Genomic DNA, 15,639 nt, shown 5'->3' on the forward strand with positions numbered 1-15,639 from the left:
TCTTCCCAAAGCTAATTTATCTACTGTCTCAGTGGCCTAATCACAACACACACATATGCAGTGTGGGCAGAAATGCCAAGCTGGCACGCCATTTGGTACTCAGATATCACACAAATTTTACTTGTTAATTACACTCATTAAATAACAACTGTTTTCGGCACTCCACAGTTTTTTAGATTCATTCATAAAGGTCTGATGTAATGAGGCCACCCCTGGCCTGATAATGTCTGTGTGTCAAATTGTGTTGCTATTAACACATCTTTAGGTGAGACTGATGTTATTTTTAACATAAGAGCTGCCTATTGATCCCCAAAGGAGAGATTTGTCATGATGGGTAAAGTATTACTTTCAGCTTGAAAAGGATAACTACATGCAAAAATAACATAAAACTAGACTTGCAAGCAAGTATAACAGGGGAAAATTTCGGAACTGAAGGCTCACTGAAACAGTGTGATCTGGAAGCCAAAAGCATTGCTGAATATGGCTTAAACACGTTGGTTTAACATGGTTTAACACACGATTGTAATAAAAAAAATGTCTGTATCTACTGTATGCATGTATAATTATGACTTAGAATCTCATGTGTGTGAGATAAACATTTATTATGAGAGAAACAACCCTTATCTTGACTTACAAGAAAACTACTCACAATTACAAGATCTTTGCCTTGTCATCATTAGTATTGGATCTTGCAATTTTTCTCTTGATATTTTTCTCAAAATTCCATGATCTTTATCCCAAAATTCTGAGATGATGACCATTTCTCATAATTAGAAGATAAGAAAGCATTTCCAATTCAGTGCTGCTGACACCCGTATGCAGTCTGTCTCCATGTCCCTTACCCCCTGTGTGCACCTCCACTGTGCCGGCGGAGAGAATATTGTTGGGGCCTGGTGACGATCAGTCCATCTCCATACATTAATCACCACCAATAGAAAGCCCTGACACAGCAACTACAGCAGTGCCACTGCCCTGCCTAACAAAGCATAGAGCAAGGACACACAGCGCCAACAGCGGAAAGACAGAAAAGAGGAAGAGAGGGAAAGTGCGTGTGTGTGTGTGTGTGTGTGTGTGTGTGTGTGTGTGGTGGAGGGTGCAGAGGATGAAAGAGAGAGGGGGAGCTAGATGGGGAAATATGGAAATGTAGAAAGAAAACAATCATGCTTTATGTTTCCCCCTCTGTCCTAACCCCTCTCTTTTTGTCTCTCTTTCTCCATCTCTCTTTTTCTCTTGTTCTCCTGGTTTTTATTGTTATTACCACGGCAGCGCCATTAGAGAGCTCTACGTTCTTCTCCACTGGAGCAATAAATGAAGAGGGCCTCACTCCTTTTTCCTCCTCATCTTCTCCTTTCTCATCCCTTCTTCAAGTCCCTGCTCCTCTCCTCTCTCAACTCCCGTCGCCTTCTTCTTGGTTCGCTTTTCCTCACCTACTTTCTCTTCTGCAATCTTCTTCACGTTCCTTCTCTTTTTTTCCTGTTTACCTCACTGTTCTTGTTTTCTCTCCTCTTTTTCTGTTTAATTATCTCCTTTTGATGTTTTCTCTTCACCTTTTAGTTTTTCTTTTTGTCTTCTTTTCACGTACAATGTGTTCTTTTCTCCTTTCCTGTCATCTCTTCTCGTGGCAGACTATCATGATCCACCCATAACACAAACCCTATGACCTTATCCCACTTTGTAAATGACATGCACACACACGGAGGATCTAGAATGCAGTAATACTTGTAAGGGACAGATGTTGCAGCCATGACAGATCACCCTCTGTGATTAAATGCTGGTTTGCTCTGAGTACAATGGAAACACTTTGGACCATTAATTAGTCAATTAATTAATTATGGTCCAAATGCACAAACACAGCAGTCAAACACCAACTGAAGACTCATTACATTACACGTCCTTGATGTCATCACTGTTGTGGTATAGCACAGTCACTACTGTAACCAGCCCAGTGACTTTGAGGACTGATCATGCCTTTTAGAAAATTAGACCTTCAATAATTGATATTTTTCAGTGAATCAAACCACTCAAACCCAGCTCTATGAACTATTTAGCTTCTTCTTTTGTTTTTCTGGCACCTAGACTGCGTGCTTGAGTTTTACTTCTCTCCCTCACCTTGTAAATTATAATTATTTCAGGCAAACAAGCTCAGACATGCCCAGCACAAAATGGCAGAAAGCCAAAGTTAAGCTAAGAGAGTGAATACTGGACACATTTGTTAGGTGATTATAAACATGACTCCAGCGGGATACTCATGTTGCTCTATGTAAAGTGGTTCAGTTCAATTCTTTGCTAACACAATAGCTAACAACTTGATGAACTGCTCCCATTTCTAGGTTATGTTACACTCCCACCAAAATTTAAGAAACATGTAGAAATGGTGAGTAAAGTTGCAAAAAGAAACTTACATACATTTAGATTAATCAAACTGCTCAGAAACTGCTTACATTTTATGTTGCAAATAGGTTTATGTACTTTTTCAGATTTACATTACCGTGCAACTTCATGGTCTAAAGCAACTCCTACAATAAGCCTCTTGAAATGATGATATTCTATAGTGCAATAACAATTTCAGGTCTCACCATTACCATGTTCTATAGAAATGAAATATGTTATGTTTTAATGACCTATGTATACATGTCTACATCATCTTTCTCTGGGATTGAATCCACTTTTATGGTACTTTGTCATTTGTATTAGTTGTATAAGAATTTTCTTTTGTACTATATATGAATGTTTTAGAAATGTCAATCTAGAAACAAGTGTGTATGAATGAATAACACAACTTTAAATATGTTTGTCTTCTTTGCCTCTCTACCTTTAGTCAAAATGGTTAGAAATGTCGTTTTCAGACAGACAATAAAAGAGGCAATGTAAAAATGTTTTTGGTTTGCTATTATATATTACAGTTAATTAAAAATACTGTTATGCAAACCCACCAACAAAAGAGACACAGTGTTTAAAGTAGAAACGGCTGCAGATATGGGCAAAACTCAGAAAAGTTAACAGAGAGGGTTAAAGAAGGATCCCATGTTGTGAGAAGAAAGGGCTAAAAGACAGTAGGGGTCCCAACTCCGAAAGTACTACAATCAAACCACAGCCAACAACACACAGAGATTCATGTGAGGACTTTGGAGTCAACTGCCCTATCAAGTACACCGCATGGTATGAGATGAGACAAAGACACAGCATGCAGACAGAGATTAAAAAAAGGGGAAGGACAGAGATGTAAAGTGAGTAAAGCAATATATGGAGTTGTAATGGGTGGGATAAAGTAGGGAGACATGTGGGAGGTGGTTCAGATGCCAAAACTGTATGACAGTGAGTGTCCAACAAGGAGAGAATGAGGGTGGCGGGAGCAGTGGGTTGCTGCAAGGAGAGGTGAGAGAGAGGAGACTGTGGGAAATGCCTATTAAAATAAGATAGAAGGACAATGTGCTTGGGAAAAGGACTAAGACACATGATTTGTATTCAGAATACTGTATGATGATTCTGACCTTAAAGGATCATCACAAATGCCGATAATTGTTTTTGTACTGAAAATGCTTTTGTAGCAGACAAAGAACAAGGATTTGGTCCCCCTGATTTGTGCTTAGGTACCCTCTCACTATAGTCAATTTGTATGATATAGGCCTACTACCACACAGAAAAACACCCTTCCTCAGAGGAGACTCTTGAAATTAGGGAGAATGTAATCAAAATGTGCATTTGTTGAGAAGCAAAAATCACAGTGAGACTTTTGGGTGACACTGGCTGAGCTCGCTCTTAGCTTTGTATGACGGGTATGTTAGCATTGGGGTTTTTTAATATAATTCTGCATTGTCACCATTTGTTTTGTCAACTTCCTTTCAGTATATCATCCTAACTCATGAGAGCTTTCTAAATGCATTACTACTGCATGATCAAATGTGTTTCAATAGGACAAATATTTTTCAATTTATAAGATACATTTTCTTATTGCTGTATCGAGAGCCAAAGTCATGACGTCACGTCCGAGCTAGCCTCTGCTCCACTAGCTTCTGTAACTATTGTTCCTGTGGTTTACTTTCCATATTCTGCGAAAAGTTGACATTCACTACAGCACTCGCTATTACAAGGGCATAGGTTTGGTCTCAACATTGGTAAGGACACAGCAACCCACACAGCAAACACCCCCCACCCACCCCGCGGTGAGAGAGGAAAGCGCTATATGAACACAAGCCCTAAAGCTACTGTTTCAAAATCAAATAATACATTTATCAATCAGTGCACTCACATTAATATGTAGCATTAGCAGAGCACTAAATATTTTTTTTAATTCATGGATAATTTATTTCAAAATCAGCAGGGGGAGGCGCGTACAAACAGCTGTTTGCAGCTTGCGTCTCTTGAAGGTTTTCTTTGAAAGAAAGATTGGCAGCTGATCCTTCAAACTATCTGTGTTTATGTCTGGATACTGTACAATGACCATGAACATTCTTAACTTCAATTCTCAAGATCTGCAAGTCTGGTTGGTTAAACTATGCTTTGAATTCAACATCCAGACTGTCCAGCACCTTGAACAATTCTATCCTATAGTATTCCTGTGGTGGTTTTGGCTTATGCTGACTAGCCCTACCAGTGAATCTTTTGAGGGGATTTCTTTGGTGAGGTATTTGAATGGGCTCAATACCCAGGGAGTCTGTCATTGACACTGCCTTCTCAAACTTTTCCTCATTCCTCTTTTTTTGAAGAGTTGATCTCAACAGCAGCCTGCATGCCTCCAATTCTTTGGGACTGCTTTTGCAATTACTTGACACTCTCCCAACACCTGGGATGCTACCAGCAGTCCAAGAACAATCTTACCTTTCCAATCTCACCAATCTTATCTGGACGCAATCTAGGAGACCATTGGCCCTTGTGCCAGAGTTGGAACCAACTCAGGCCATTTCCTCCAAACTGGACAACATCATATATCTGACCGCATAAGCCTGAAATTGGAATATTCAATCTCAAGAGAACATCAATAGCTAGTTTGGCTATCTGCTCACCAGTTGTCCTTGGCACCTCATACAATCCCACAAAGACTTCCTGTGGCACCAGGTCATGGTACACATATCTAAAACATATGAAAATTAGCTCCTTTCCCAATATATCCTGAGTGCCATCAATTTTAACTGAAAACTAAACCACTGGTAAGGACCTGATTGTTGCTGCAATGCCTCTGACAAATATGTTACCAAGCAAGGTTAAGTATTCATTTTGGCACCGTGGACTGGAATAATCATGGCAACAGGTGAGCCAAGAGGAAAGAACAGGGTCATCATTTGCAAGTATCTTCACAATGTGGTACAAATTCCCTTCATTTACCTCATGTCCTCGAAATGCTACTCCCTGCCTAGCAAGATACCTTACAGCACCCATTATTTTATCCAGACAGTGCTCTGCCTCTTCTTGTGTTTTGGCCCATGCACTTGATTGCTGATTGTAACTGCATGATGGTGTGCTTTGCTGGCTTGGTGGTGACTAAAGCTACCTGTGGCATTCTTCCAATTATTGAAACCCTTATTAATATTATTGAACGAAGAGTCATTCTTTTTTTCCAAAATGGTCTTTTTTATGGTATGCTTTGACACACTCAAAACAAACAACCTTTTTCAGTGTTGGACTATAGTGAAGCCATGGATACTGACTGAACCAGTTCCCCTGAAACCGCAACATCTTGTTTGGAAGTTGCTGTACTTGCTGATCAGGCTGGTATGGCTTACTCTCCCATGTCCATGACACTGCTACACTGACTTGCTTCAGGATCAGACACACCCACACATTAGCATTACATTAGCAAATTATTCTTTTGCACCCTGTGTTATAATAATTTACAACTAAGTTAACATCAAAATAGGTAGACTATGGTTACATTACATGTAAGTTGGTAATTTACAATTAATCCATATTAGCATATGTTTAATCACAGTATCATTAAAGAGTTTCCCTACGGGGATCAATAAAGTATTTCTGATTCTGATTTCTGATTCTGAAGACCTCACCTGAAGCCCTGAAGGTCCAGCTGCTTCTCCCTCAACCTGCCCTACAGCATCTTTACGTGATTTCTTCCTATGTGTATTAAAATGATGCATTGAGGAATAAGATACATACAAACATATGGTTAAACTTGGGGTACCGTGTATGTTTTTTAGGGCAAATTTAAATATTGAGTGAATAGGAATGAAACTAACTTCTTCTGATGTAATATTTAAAAAAAAAAAAAAACAATTAATTCATGACCAAATATGTTGACTTTCAAAGGTTATTTTTGCTGAACATCCTAAGACTAACTTTAATGCTGATGCCTCCCTATTATTCCAAACTATAATTCATAATTAGAACCTCACCTGAAACCTGCTCTACAGCCTGCTGCTGTGTTTCCTGCAAACAAAATAATTAATTAATGGTGCCATTTTCATGGGGTTTCTAGACTGAAATTTAAATCATATTTTGATATATGTTTCATGCTTTATCTATGTTTACTCCTGCTAGCAAAATGACTGCTAGCCTACACATGACAGAAGCCAGGGTTAGCTTGCTAGTTAACGCTAGCTAACATGGTTAACTAACATCAGTTGACATTATTTTCCACATAGGAAAGGGTGGTGACTTTAGGTAGCCAGCAGGTTTTCATTTTAAATCAACTTGGCTACTGGTTAGTTAGTTTATTACCTATTACTTACGCCCCGGGTGGTGTAAAAGCTCTTGATGTCCCTTCTCTTTTTGGTGGCCTCATGCATGATATCTTCAAAGTACAAGACGTGTTGGTATGGACAAAATTACGTTATATGTGCTGTGCAGTGCAGGCAATAGAGGATAGGGAGTGAGTCATCTGAAAGACAAAATTTTCACCCATGCTTTTTCATGCATTTTCATCTCCTCCGTGTCTGGCAGTTGATATTTCAAATATCAAATTTACACGTGACCTTCAAGCCCCCTCCTTTTCAGCCAGCCAATCAAATGTTAGCATAGCATGCCTAAATTAGTTGTCTTGGAAACGTTGCCTCTGGGAGGGCACATCGGAATGATATGAATAATATGACTCCAAAGATAAAGATCAAATATTGGTAGGGACATGTCCATCCATATACAAACCTACCCCTTGTGCGAAACTGTAATTTTCGTAATTTCAATAAAGTAGGCTATGACAATGACTACTTTGTGAGCAAAGAAAAAACTACAGCTCCCATGCAGCAGTTAAAGTAATTTTTCCAACTTTCTAGTTGTTATTTCTGCTGTCTAAAAATTTCTCTGTCCTGTCTGTCCTGCTGTTATTACAGTCCAGACCCTTCATTGACTTGCCTCTTTTTTTGAGCCAAAATGGTGTTCGTTAAAGGTCACTAAAAAACTTAATTATTACATAAACATTACATGTCCTTATCTAAACACATGAAGCGAGCCACACAATATGCTGTTGAGAAAGTTTCTGTTCCAAGGCTGTATATTTAGATATTAGCATTGTTACAAACATCAATGGGATTTTGAATGAGGTTTTTTTTATCTCTGGAACAGAACCCGGAAGATCTCACTTCGGCTCTCTATCAGATGTACACATTTTCACATTGAACTTTAACTGACCTGTCATCCCAGTAACTTTCCCAGAAAAAAGTAATTTTTCCTAATAGTGGTGTTTAAAAATTTACATAGAAAAGAGACAGGACACACACACTGGAAAATTTGTCCTTTAAGACTTTTTTGTGTCTTCTTTTGCATCTGATACTGCAGATATGTTTTAATAGCACTACTGGAAGAGAAGGACGGGATTAAGGTTTTTTTTAAGCGATCCATCAAGGGGACATAGCTGGGATCACAATTATTTTCAATGCCAGCTAAAATTGAAATACAAAACGTAAATAAAAACAATAATAAATAATAAAAAATAGTATCCAGCTCAGTGCCACTTCTAAAAGTAAGTTTTAAAACTTCACAAAACTATCCAGCTTTAAAAACTGAAAGACCTTGAATGGAGATGGAAGGGAGGAAGTGATGGCAGGAGAGGTGAGAAAGAGAAGATTATGTGGCAATAGGAAGTCAAAAAAAGTTTTAAAAGTCCCTCCAGTAAAAGTAACAGTTTGTGGAGACTGTGGAAGAATGTTCTGTATGTGTTGGCAACTGCCTTATGAAAACACATTAGCCTTCCAGACAAAATCTAAATAGCAGATAGCAGTGGAGGGTGGATGGGGGCTGGATTAACAAGTCTATACCTGCTCTTGAAGACAACGACAATGTGCTAACATTTTACTGACACATTGGGCAGACAGAAAAATGGGAAGGAGGGAGGGAGGGAAAGAGTGGGGGTGCCAAGGTCAAGGTCAATAAATCAATGAGAACACGCCTCTGCATTTACATTATTTTTGACTTGTCATTCTCTCATGGATGAAAATATGCTCACTTATCTAACACTCAACAGTCATCTCTGACTGTCTGTCTGCTCTCTCTTCCAAACACTCGACCACTTGGTTATTTTGAGTCGTCCATAGGAAGTGCTGCTTCTCACCTGATGTCCCTGAGACATGGATTCATTACTGAGCCTGACGCCACCAGGATGCTGTGTGTGTGTGTGTCTCATGTAACTCATCTCAGGGCAATCAGTTGTTTGGGAAATTGCTGAGAGAGGTGTAATATACTCCTTTGCTCACTGTAATTTTCACTCTTTTCCTCTTTCATTCCAACTCCCTCTCTCTTTTTTTCTGTAAGTCATATTTTGTTTCATTCTTTTTGTCTTTCTTTCATTCACGTTGTAGAAAACATGAATCAGTACTATGCAGCTTGATTTATGCAGCATGGGTTTTGGCTAACTGGTTATGTCTTCTGAATCCTCTGGAAGGCGTTTGCTGTGAAGCAGCTGTGGGAATTGTGGGTAGCAACCATGGTTAGCCAAGGTAGCTGATGTGTGGCTTCATAAAACACAGTGGACATTTTTATTCAGCAGATTTAAACATTTTTTTAATGTTCAGGGTTGAGTTGGAAACATTACAATGGTGGAAAGTACTGTTCCCGTGATAACTAAGCAACTTATGAACACAAGCAATTGAGAAAAATTGACTTGTACTTTCTATATTTGCTGCATTTTTCTTCTTTTTAAAAGATTTTTAGTAGACAGGAAATGAGGGCGAGAGAGTGGGGGGTATGAGATGCAACAAAGGTCACTGGCTGGTATTGAACCAGGGACATTGTGGTTATGTTTTTTGTGCCTTTACCATTCAGTTATCAGGATGCCACTGCTGCATTTGATTTCTAAATGCAACATTGTATTGTCAATTTGTTGAATAATTATTTGTCCATTTTCTTGTGTTTTGTCAAATTGCAGCTCTCTATGCAGCTCTCAAATTGAGATCTCTATGCCAATGCAGGAACGGACTTCATTACAACACCTGACAAAGCAAAGGAGATTGGATCAGAACACTGAGTTGTGTTAGAGTTGTTTCGGAGCAAAAAACACAAGCAAGAATACAAGATGTTGCAGTTTGAGCAAACCTTATCACATTTAATCAAGGTAAGCAACACTCTTCACTGTGTTGCTCCTGCCGAAACACAGTTGAGCCTGTAGCTGCAGTAGGTTTTCTTGTTAAGGTTCTCTTAAACCTACATGCTTTTTCCCTCCTAATCCTAACCTTTGTATCTTTCTGCTAGCTTCCCTCTCAGTCTCCATTTCTTTCTCCCTCTCTTCCTACTCAGTCTCCAGCGTCTCCCTCAGTGCCCCCAGTGAGAGCAGCTAAAATTAAGTGGTGCCACTTCTCAATGACACTTTAATGATAACACCCCTGCTCCGCACACAGAGACGGGAGAGGTATGAGCATCTGCTAAAGATAGGCCCTTCAGACACAAACACACAATACACACACGTACACACACAGAGACACACTCACACGTCCAAACGAGTGAGCCTCCCTTTGTCTCGCCTGCCACAGGGACCGTGGGGGACGGGTGGAGTCTAATTAAGAGCATCCATAGGGATACGTTTGTGTATGCTTGTGTGTGTGTGTGTGTGTGTGCGTGCGTGTCATTCCAGCTTGGCATCACCATCACCTGCCTGGCACTGCCATTATGGCTGGCATCTTAGAGAGAGGGAGTAGGAGAGGCGAAGAGAAGCAGAGATGGAATTGTTAGCAGACCACAACACAGTGTTGCTTTTAGTTGTAATAACATCTCAGAGAGACACACAGAGAAAGAGAGGAAAGTTTGCATCTCCTTTCATCACTGGTGTTTAGGGTGTCTCAATCGAACCTCAATACTTTTTGAGTGTGACCAAAATTTGTCATTTATGCTTGGTGAGATTCGAAGTTTTGTTTACTTAATCTTTGATAAGACATTTTCTGATCTAAATCACAACTTTCATAATTCTAGACCATTTTATTTAGGCAACGTTCTTGTACAGCTGACTGTTAAGACCCCATTAAAGACTGATGCATTGGGAAGTTTGGCATATTTTGTTAATTAAAAAACAAAACAAAACAACGGTTTCAGTGGAAAATATATTTTGCAAAAGGTATCATATTAGCACCAGTATCGAAAAATATAAATGATACCCATCCCTAATTATATTTCAGTGTGCTTATTTCTATGTGCATTTGTGCCTGCAGTTCAATGCTTTTTTTGTTCTTAGGTAGGCCCGTGCGTCTGTGTGTGTTTGCTGTCAGGCTGTTCAGAGCCTCCTGCTGATGTAGTTCCAACATGCTCTTAATGTTGTCAGCATTAAGCAAGTGGTTGATCAATTAGCCCACTACTACCCTTACAACGTCAATACTCTGACTTTAAAACCTGTGTCAATAATGTAACATTAACTGCCAAAACACTGGTAATCACATAACACTGACTGTTACACCAAACTACTCTATTGTAAGATTACAGAGGTAACCATCATAGATGCCTCCACTGATTCACCTGTCAGTGATATAACATTAGTATGATAGAGACAATGTCTTTTAAGTCTCTATGTGCTGCTTTCAGAGTTGTTATTTACTATCTGTGTGTTGACAGCATTTATTTCTGAAAAGGGAGAGCAAGAACAACTTTAGTATGCGTGTGTGTGTGTGTGTGTGTGTTGAGGTTACCGTCAGGTCAAAGATGCAGCTGCAGGGAAGAGTGCCAAGTGACATTTTAAGACTCCCTCCCACCCCCTTAACACACACACACACACACACACACACACACACAAACACACTGGGGTCTGACTGGACTAGACAGGTCATCAGCAGTGGGATGCTGGCCCTCACCCTGACTGGCACAGCGCACACACACACACACACACACACACACACACACACACACACACACGCGTGCACACCAACGCATGTCACTTTTGTGGCAGATGAGATCAGAGAGGTTCTCTTTTCAGCAGACGTCACATACTGAGCTACGTCGGCCAATGGCTACTACTCTTCCCAGACTTCCCAGATTTTGCTCTTCAATCACTTGGTACATTTCATTTGCTGGTTTAGCACATACGCTCTACCTGCATGGCAAATGACCAATCACAATCAATATTCTCAGCAAGGAATGATTTGTTCAACATACAATGAAAGAAAAGCAAGTAAATCTAATTTTAAGATAAGTGAAGGAAAAAAAGAAACTGTCAAATTTAAGTGTTGGTGAAAAAATGTTAAATCTGCTATAGGTTTATTCATGTTTTTTTGTTTGTGTTCATCTTGAACATACAGGTGTTTTCACTTATTCTGGAGTAAACTGTTCCACCATAACAGGTGCAACAAAACAAATGGGAGGGTCAGACAGATGTCGATCAAACACAGTCTGTGCACGCCCACATTTTAGGGAATGTGGCACAAGTTGTTTATCTATGGACACAAATGTAGGTGTCCATTCAAAATCATTAAACATTCTACTCCTAATAACTGCCAGGCTCTCTACAGACTGTACTTCAATATCATCCAGCCCTGTTCATCTTATGTGGCTAATCTTAGCTACATCACACTTACCTGGCCACAAGCATAATGACAACTCCACATGCATTTTTCTCTGAAGTCTAACGCTCTCTTCACCTTTCAAATGCTACACCAATATTCACTGATGCTTGACAGATCTCAGCAGCTGTTGAGTAAGGAGGCAGAGGCCAGCAGACATTTTGACTTGTCATAGTAGGAAAATCACAGGTGTTTCTAATAATGCTACTAATTAGCAATGGCTCTGTTCTACTCAGTCCCCTGAAACTGAAGCAGCTAAATGGAATTCAGGCATCATCAGTTTAATTATTTACACCTGTGCTTTTCCTACTGTGACATGACATGTAATTTGAGAAAAAAAGGCCTATTTATGAGCAACATTTGTGATACCACACTAATATATTATGGTAATTTTGTGCATAGAGACAGTGAAAATTAAATCAGTAATACTGAGATGATTTAATAGTACCTTTGAAAATAAAAAAATTTACCACAGGTGGCACTACTGGAAATTGAACCCTCAGCCCAGCAGTGTTAGTGTCATGTTGCAACGGCAAAGCATCTGCTGTCACGATTCAGAATGAAGGTAGACACAATATATGCCAGCAGCCACCTGCAGCCAGGTGTGTGTGTGTGTGTGTGTGCGATGACCTCGGGACAAGTAATGAGTGATCTATTCTCAGCGCTGCTTCACAATGAATTAAGTTCCATAACACCTTGCTTTGCTCCAGTCAGGTATACTGTAGGCGTGTGTGTGTGTGAGAAAAGAAGGCGTCAAGGTTGAAGCACATCAATACCTGAATGAGATGAGACCTTCCTTTTCTAGGCGCAGACACACACGCACACACAGTATATTAAATAAATAATTAATTACACAGCAGACTGAAATATTGGCAGCCTGCTGTACGGATAGACAGTTGATTTTCAACAGCAGAAAAAAATTCCCTTAGGAATGGAGTACACACACACACACACACACACACACACACACACACACACACACACAGGCTTACCACACATGCTACTGTTGGGGGTTGACATACACTCATACAAACAGTAATTACCCCCTCACAGCTTAAAAAGACATTTGCGCATTTATAATGGATGCCAAATTACCAAAAAGAATCCATTTACACACACAAATACATATGTGTGTGTTTGTGTCAGTGCTGAAACAGATGTGCACACACATGCGCATATTAACACACAAATTTAATGTTGCCTGTCCAGTAGAATGCTATTTATGTCCAGTGTGAATAATTGCAGTTATTGATTTATCCTTTTAAAGGTAATTGTAAGAAGTAATTTAAGAAAGTATTAATTCTTTGTCCTTTTGTTTACAAGAACTGACCATTTAGTAGGTTATCAGATACAAAAGCACACATGCGCATATACATACAATGACATATAGCCAAGAGCAGAAGCAGAGTGTACATACGCACACAGACAAGCAAATTTATACATATGCTGTACTAGTAGTGCGTACGATACAGCACCTTTTGCCACTGCCATTCTATTTCAGATTTTCCACTTCTCCTCTTCTACTCTCTTTTTATCTCCTCTCCTCCTGACCTCTCTTTCTTTCTCCTCTCCCTTTCTCTCTTTTCCTTCATTCCTCCTGCTCTCTCTCTCTTACCTTACCTCTCTTCACCTGTCTTCCCTTCCTCTGTTCCTCGTCCATTCATTAATCTCACTTTCTCTGTCTATGCTCCTTGAAGTAAGATGTCAACACAGAGCAAACATGCACAGAGTGATGTGTCATATCATCAGCTCCACTTGCAGTCAGTGTTGGCGTTTGTCGTCACAGACAGGCTTGTAAAGAGAATCAAATCACATTCGTCTGTCCTGTCATATTCTCATCAAAGAGGCAGGTGTGACTGTGTGTTTGAGTGTGTTTGTGTACAAGTATATATGTGTGTGTACAAGGTTTTGTATTTACAGTATGTGTGTGTGTTTGCAAGCATGTGTCCATGAAACAATTGCATTACCATGTAGTCAAGCAGTGCGCAGCAGTGAAATGAGACAGGGACATATTACACTGCAGGCTCTTATTAACTCTACACTGATGAGGGGTAGTGGATGGAAAATCTGAAAAATAGCTTGCAAGAGTTAAAAGAGTTAAAGAGAGACAGAAAGAAAGAGTTGAAAAGACTGTACAGGGATCATTTAGCCCCTTTTCCCACTCTCCCTGTTAGGCTAGTTTAATTTCCTTTAATTTCTTCATTTATGAGGACAACACATATTCATCAACATTTCTGTAAGTGCACCAGTGTTAGAAAGCTGTCTAACTTTTAAGTTTCAGACCAGAGCAATGACGTTAGTTTGCCACAGTGTAAAAGTTGTAATAACCCTATTAGAGCTGTTAAGACAGGGTTCAAATGAGGAAAAGAATCGCCTACTTAAATGAAAATGTTATATGTTCCTGTAAAAGGACAATTCCTATTATTTCAAAACAACATCTTCCGGGTGCTTGCTAAGAAACTATGGTCCATAACTAAAATTATTTAATGTCACATCATGACACTGAATAAGCACTTAACAATGGCTGCTGGTTCCATGTTCCTATGTTTTTAATCAAATGCCGACTGTCATCAATACAATATAATGTACTGGACGTATTTGTGTTGCTCATAGTTAAATGCTATAGATGATCATCAAAGACATTTCTTTTTCCAAAGCTGAGAGATTTCTTTGTCACTCTTAATAAAAATGTTGTATCTGGATCGGTGTAGTTAGTTAAAATGACTAAGCAGATGTGAAATGATCCGAGAAGACTCAGGACACAACAATACAAAAATCAACTTGCGGTTTCGGGTCACTCCTGAATTTGAATTGATTAGATTATTTGTTGTTGTTTGTACTTTATAGATCCAGTAGTCTGAGCAAGCCACGTAGCTCTTCTCAGTGTCAATAAAAGATCCATGATCATATATTTTTATGTGCTGAGTGTGTGGCCACTATCACAAACACTTGTACTCATGACTACATGTTCATCTTACCAGTTGCCAGCACCTTCAGCTCTGCAGTACACACTGTGAAGATGTTTTTTTCTTTTTTTTCACTGATTTGCTTATAGATGCTTTTTAAAATGTCAAAAAGTCTAAGATGTCTGAGATTGTGTCTTTATCAGTAAGAGAAAAATAAGGGAAAATTAAGTGTGGTAGTCAAGTTTCTTTCTCTCTCTCTCTCTTTCTTTCGTTCCCTTTTTTCTCTTTTCTGCCATTTCTCTTTTTCTCTGTTTCTTTCTCTCCTGGCAGTTTCAGTGGTAGCCACATCTTCTCAAGGACAGGTCAAAGTCGTGCACATACGCACACACACACACACACACACACACACACACACACACACATGCACACACATGCACACACATTAATGCACGTGCACAGGCACAGACACACATGTATAGGGGAGGTAGTACTGTATGTATTGTGGCAGCTCTGTGGGAAAAGCCTGTGGGTCTGGCCAGAGAAAAAAGGCAAAAATAGAATAGAGCCGTCGAGTTGCTGCGACTCCACTGGGCCAATTCAAATCTCTCTCCCTCTCTCTAGCGAGACCTCACACCCACCAACCCACACACACACACACACACACACACACACACACTTGCCTGCACTATTCACACTTACTGCACATATCAGTCTCTCCTTTGGTTTTCTGTTTCCCTCATTCTCCCTCTGTTTCACTCTGTATCTTTATTTTGATTTTACTTTACAGTAATCTTTGTTTGAACCAAGGGACATGT

Source organism: Siniperca chuatsi, linkage group LG1, assembly GCF_020085105.1.
Source record: "Siniperca chuatsi isolate FFG_IHB_CAS linkage group LG1, ASM2008510v1, whole genome shotgun sequence".
Lineage (NCBI taxonomy): Eukaryota > Metazoa > Chordata > Actinopteri > Centrarchiformes > Sinipercidae > Siniperca > Siniperca chuatsi.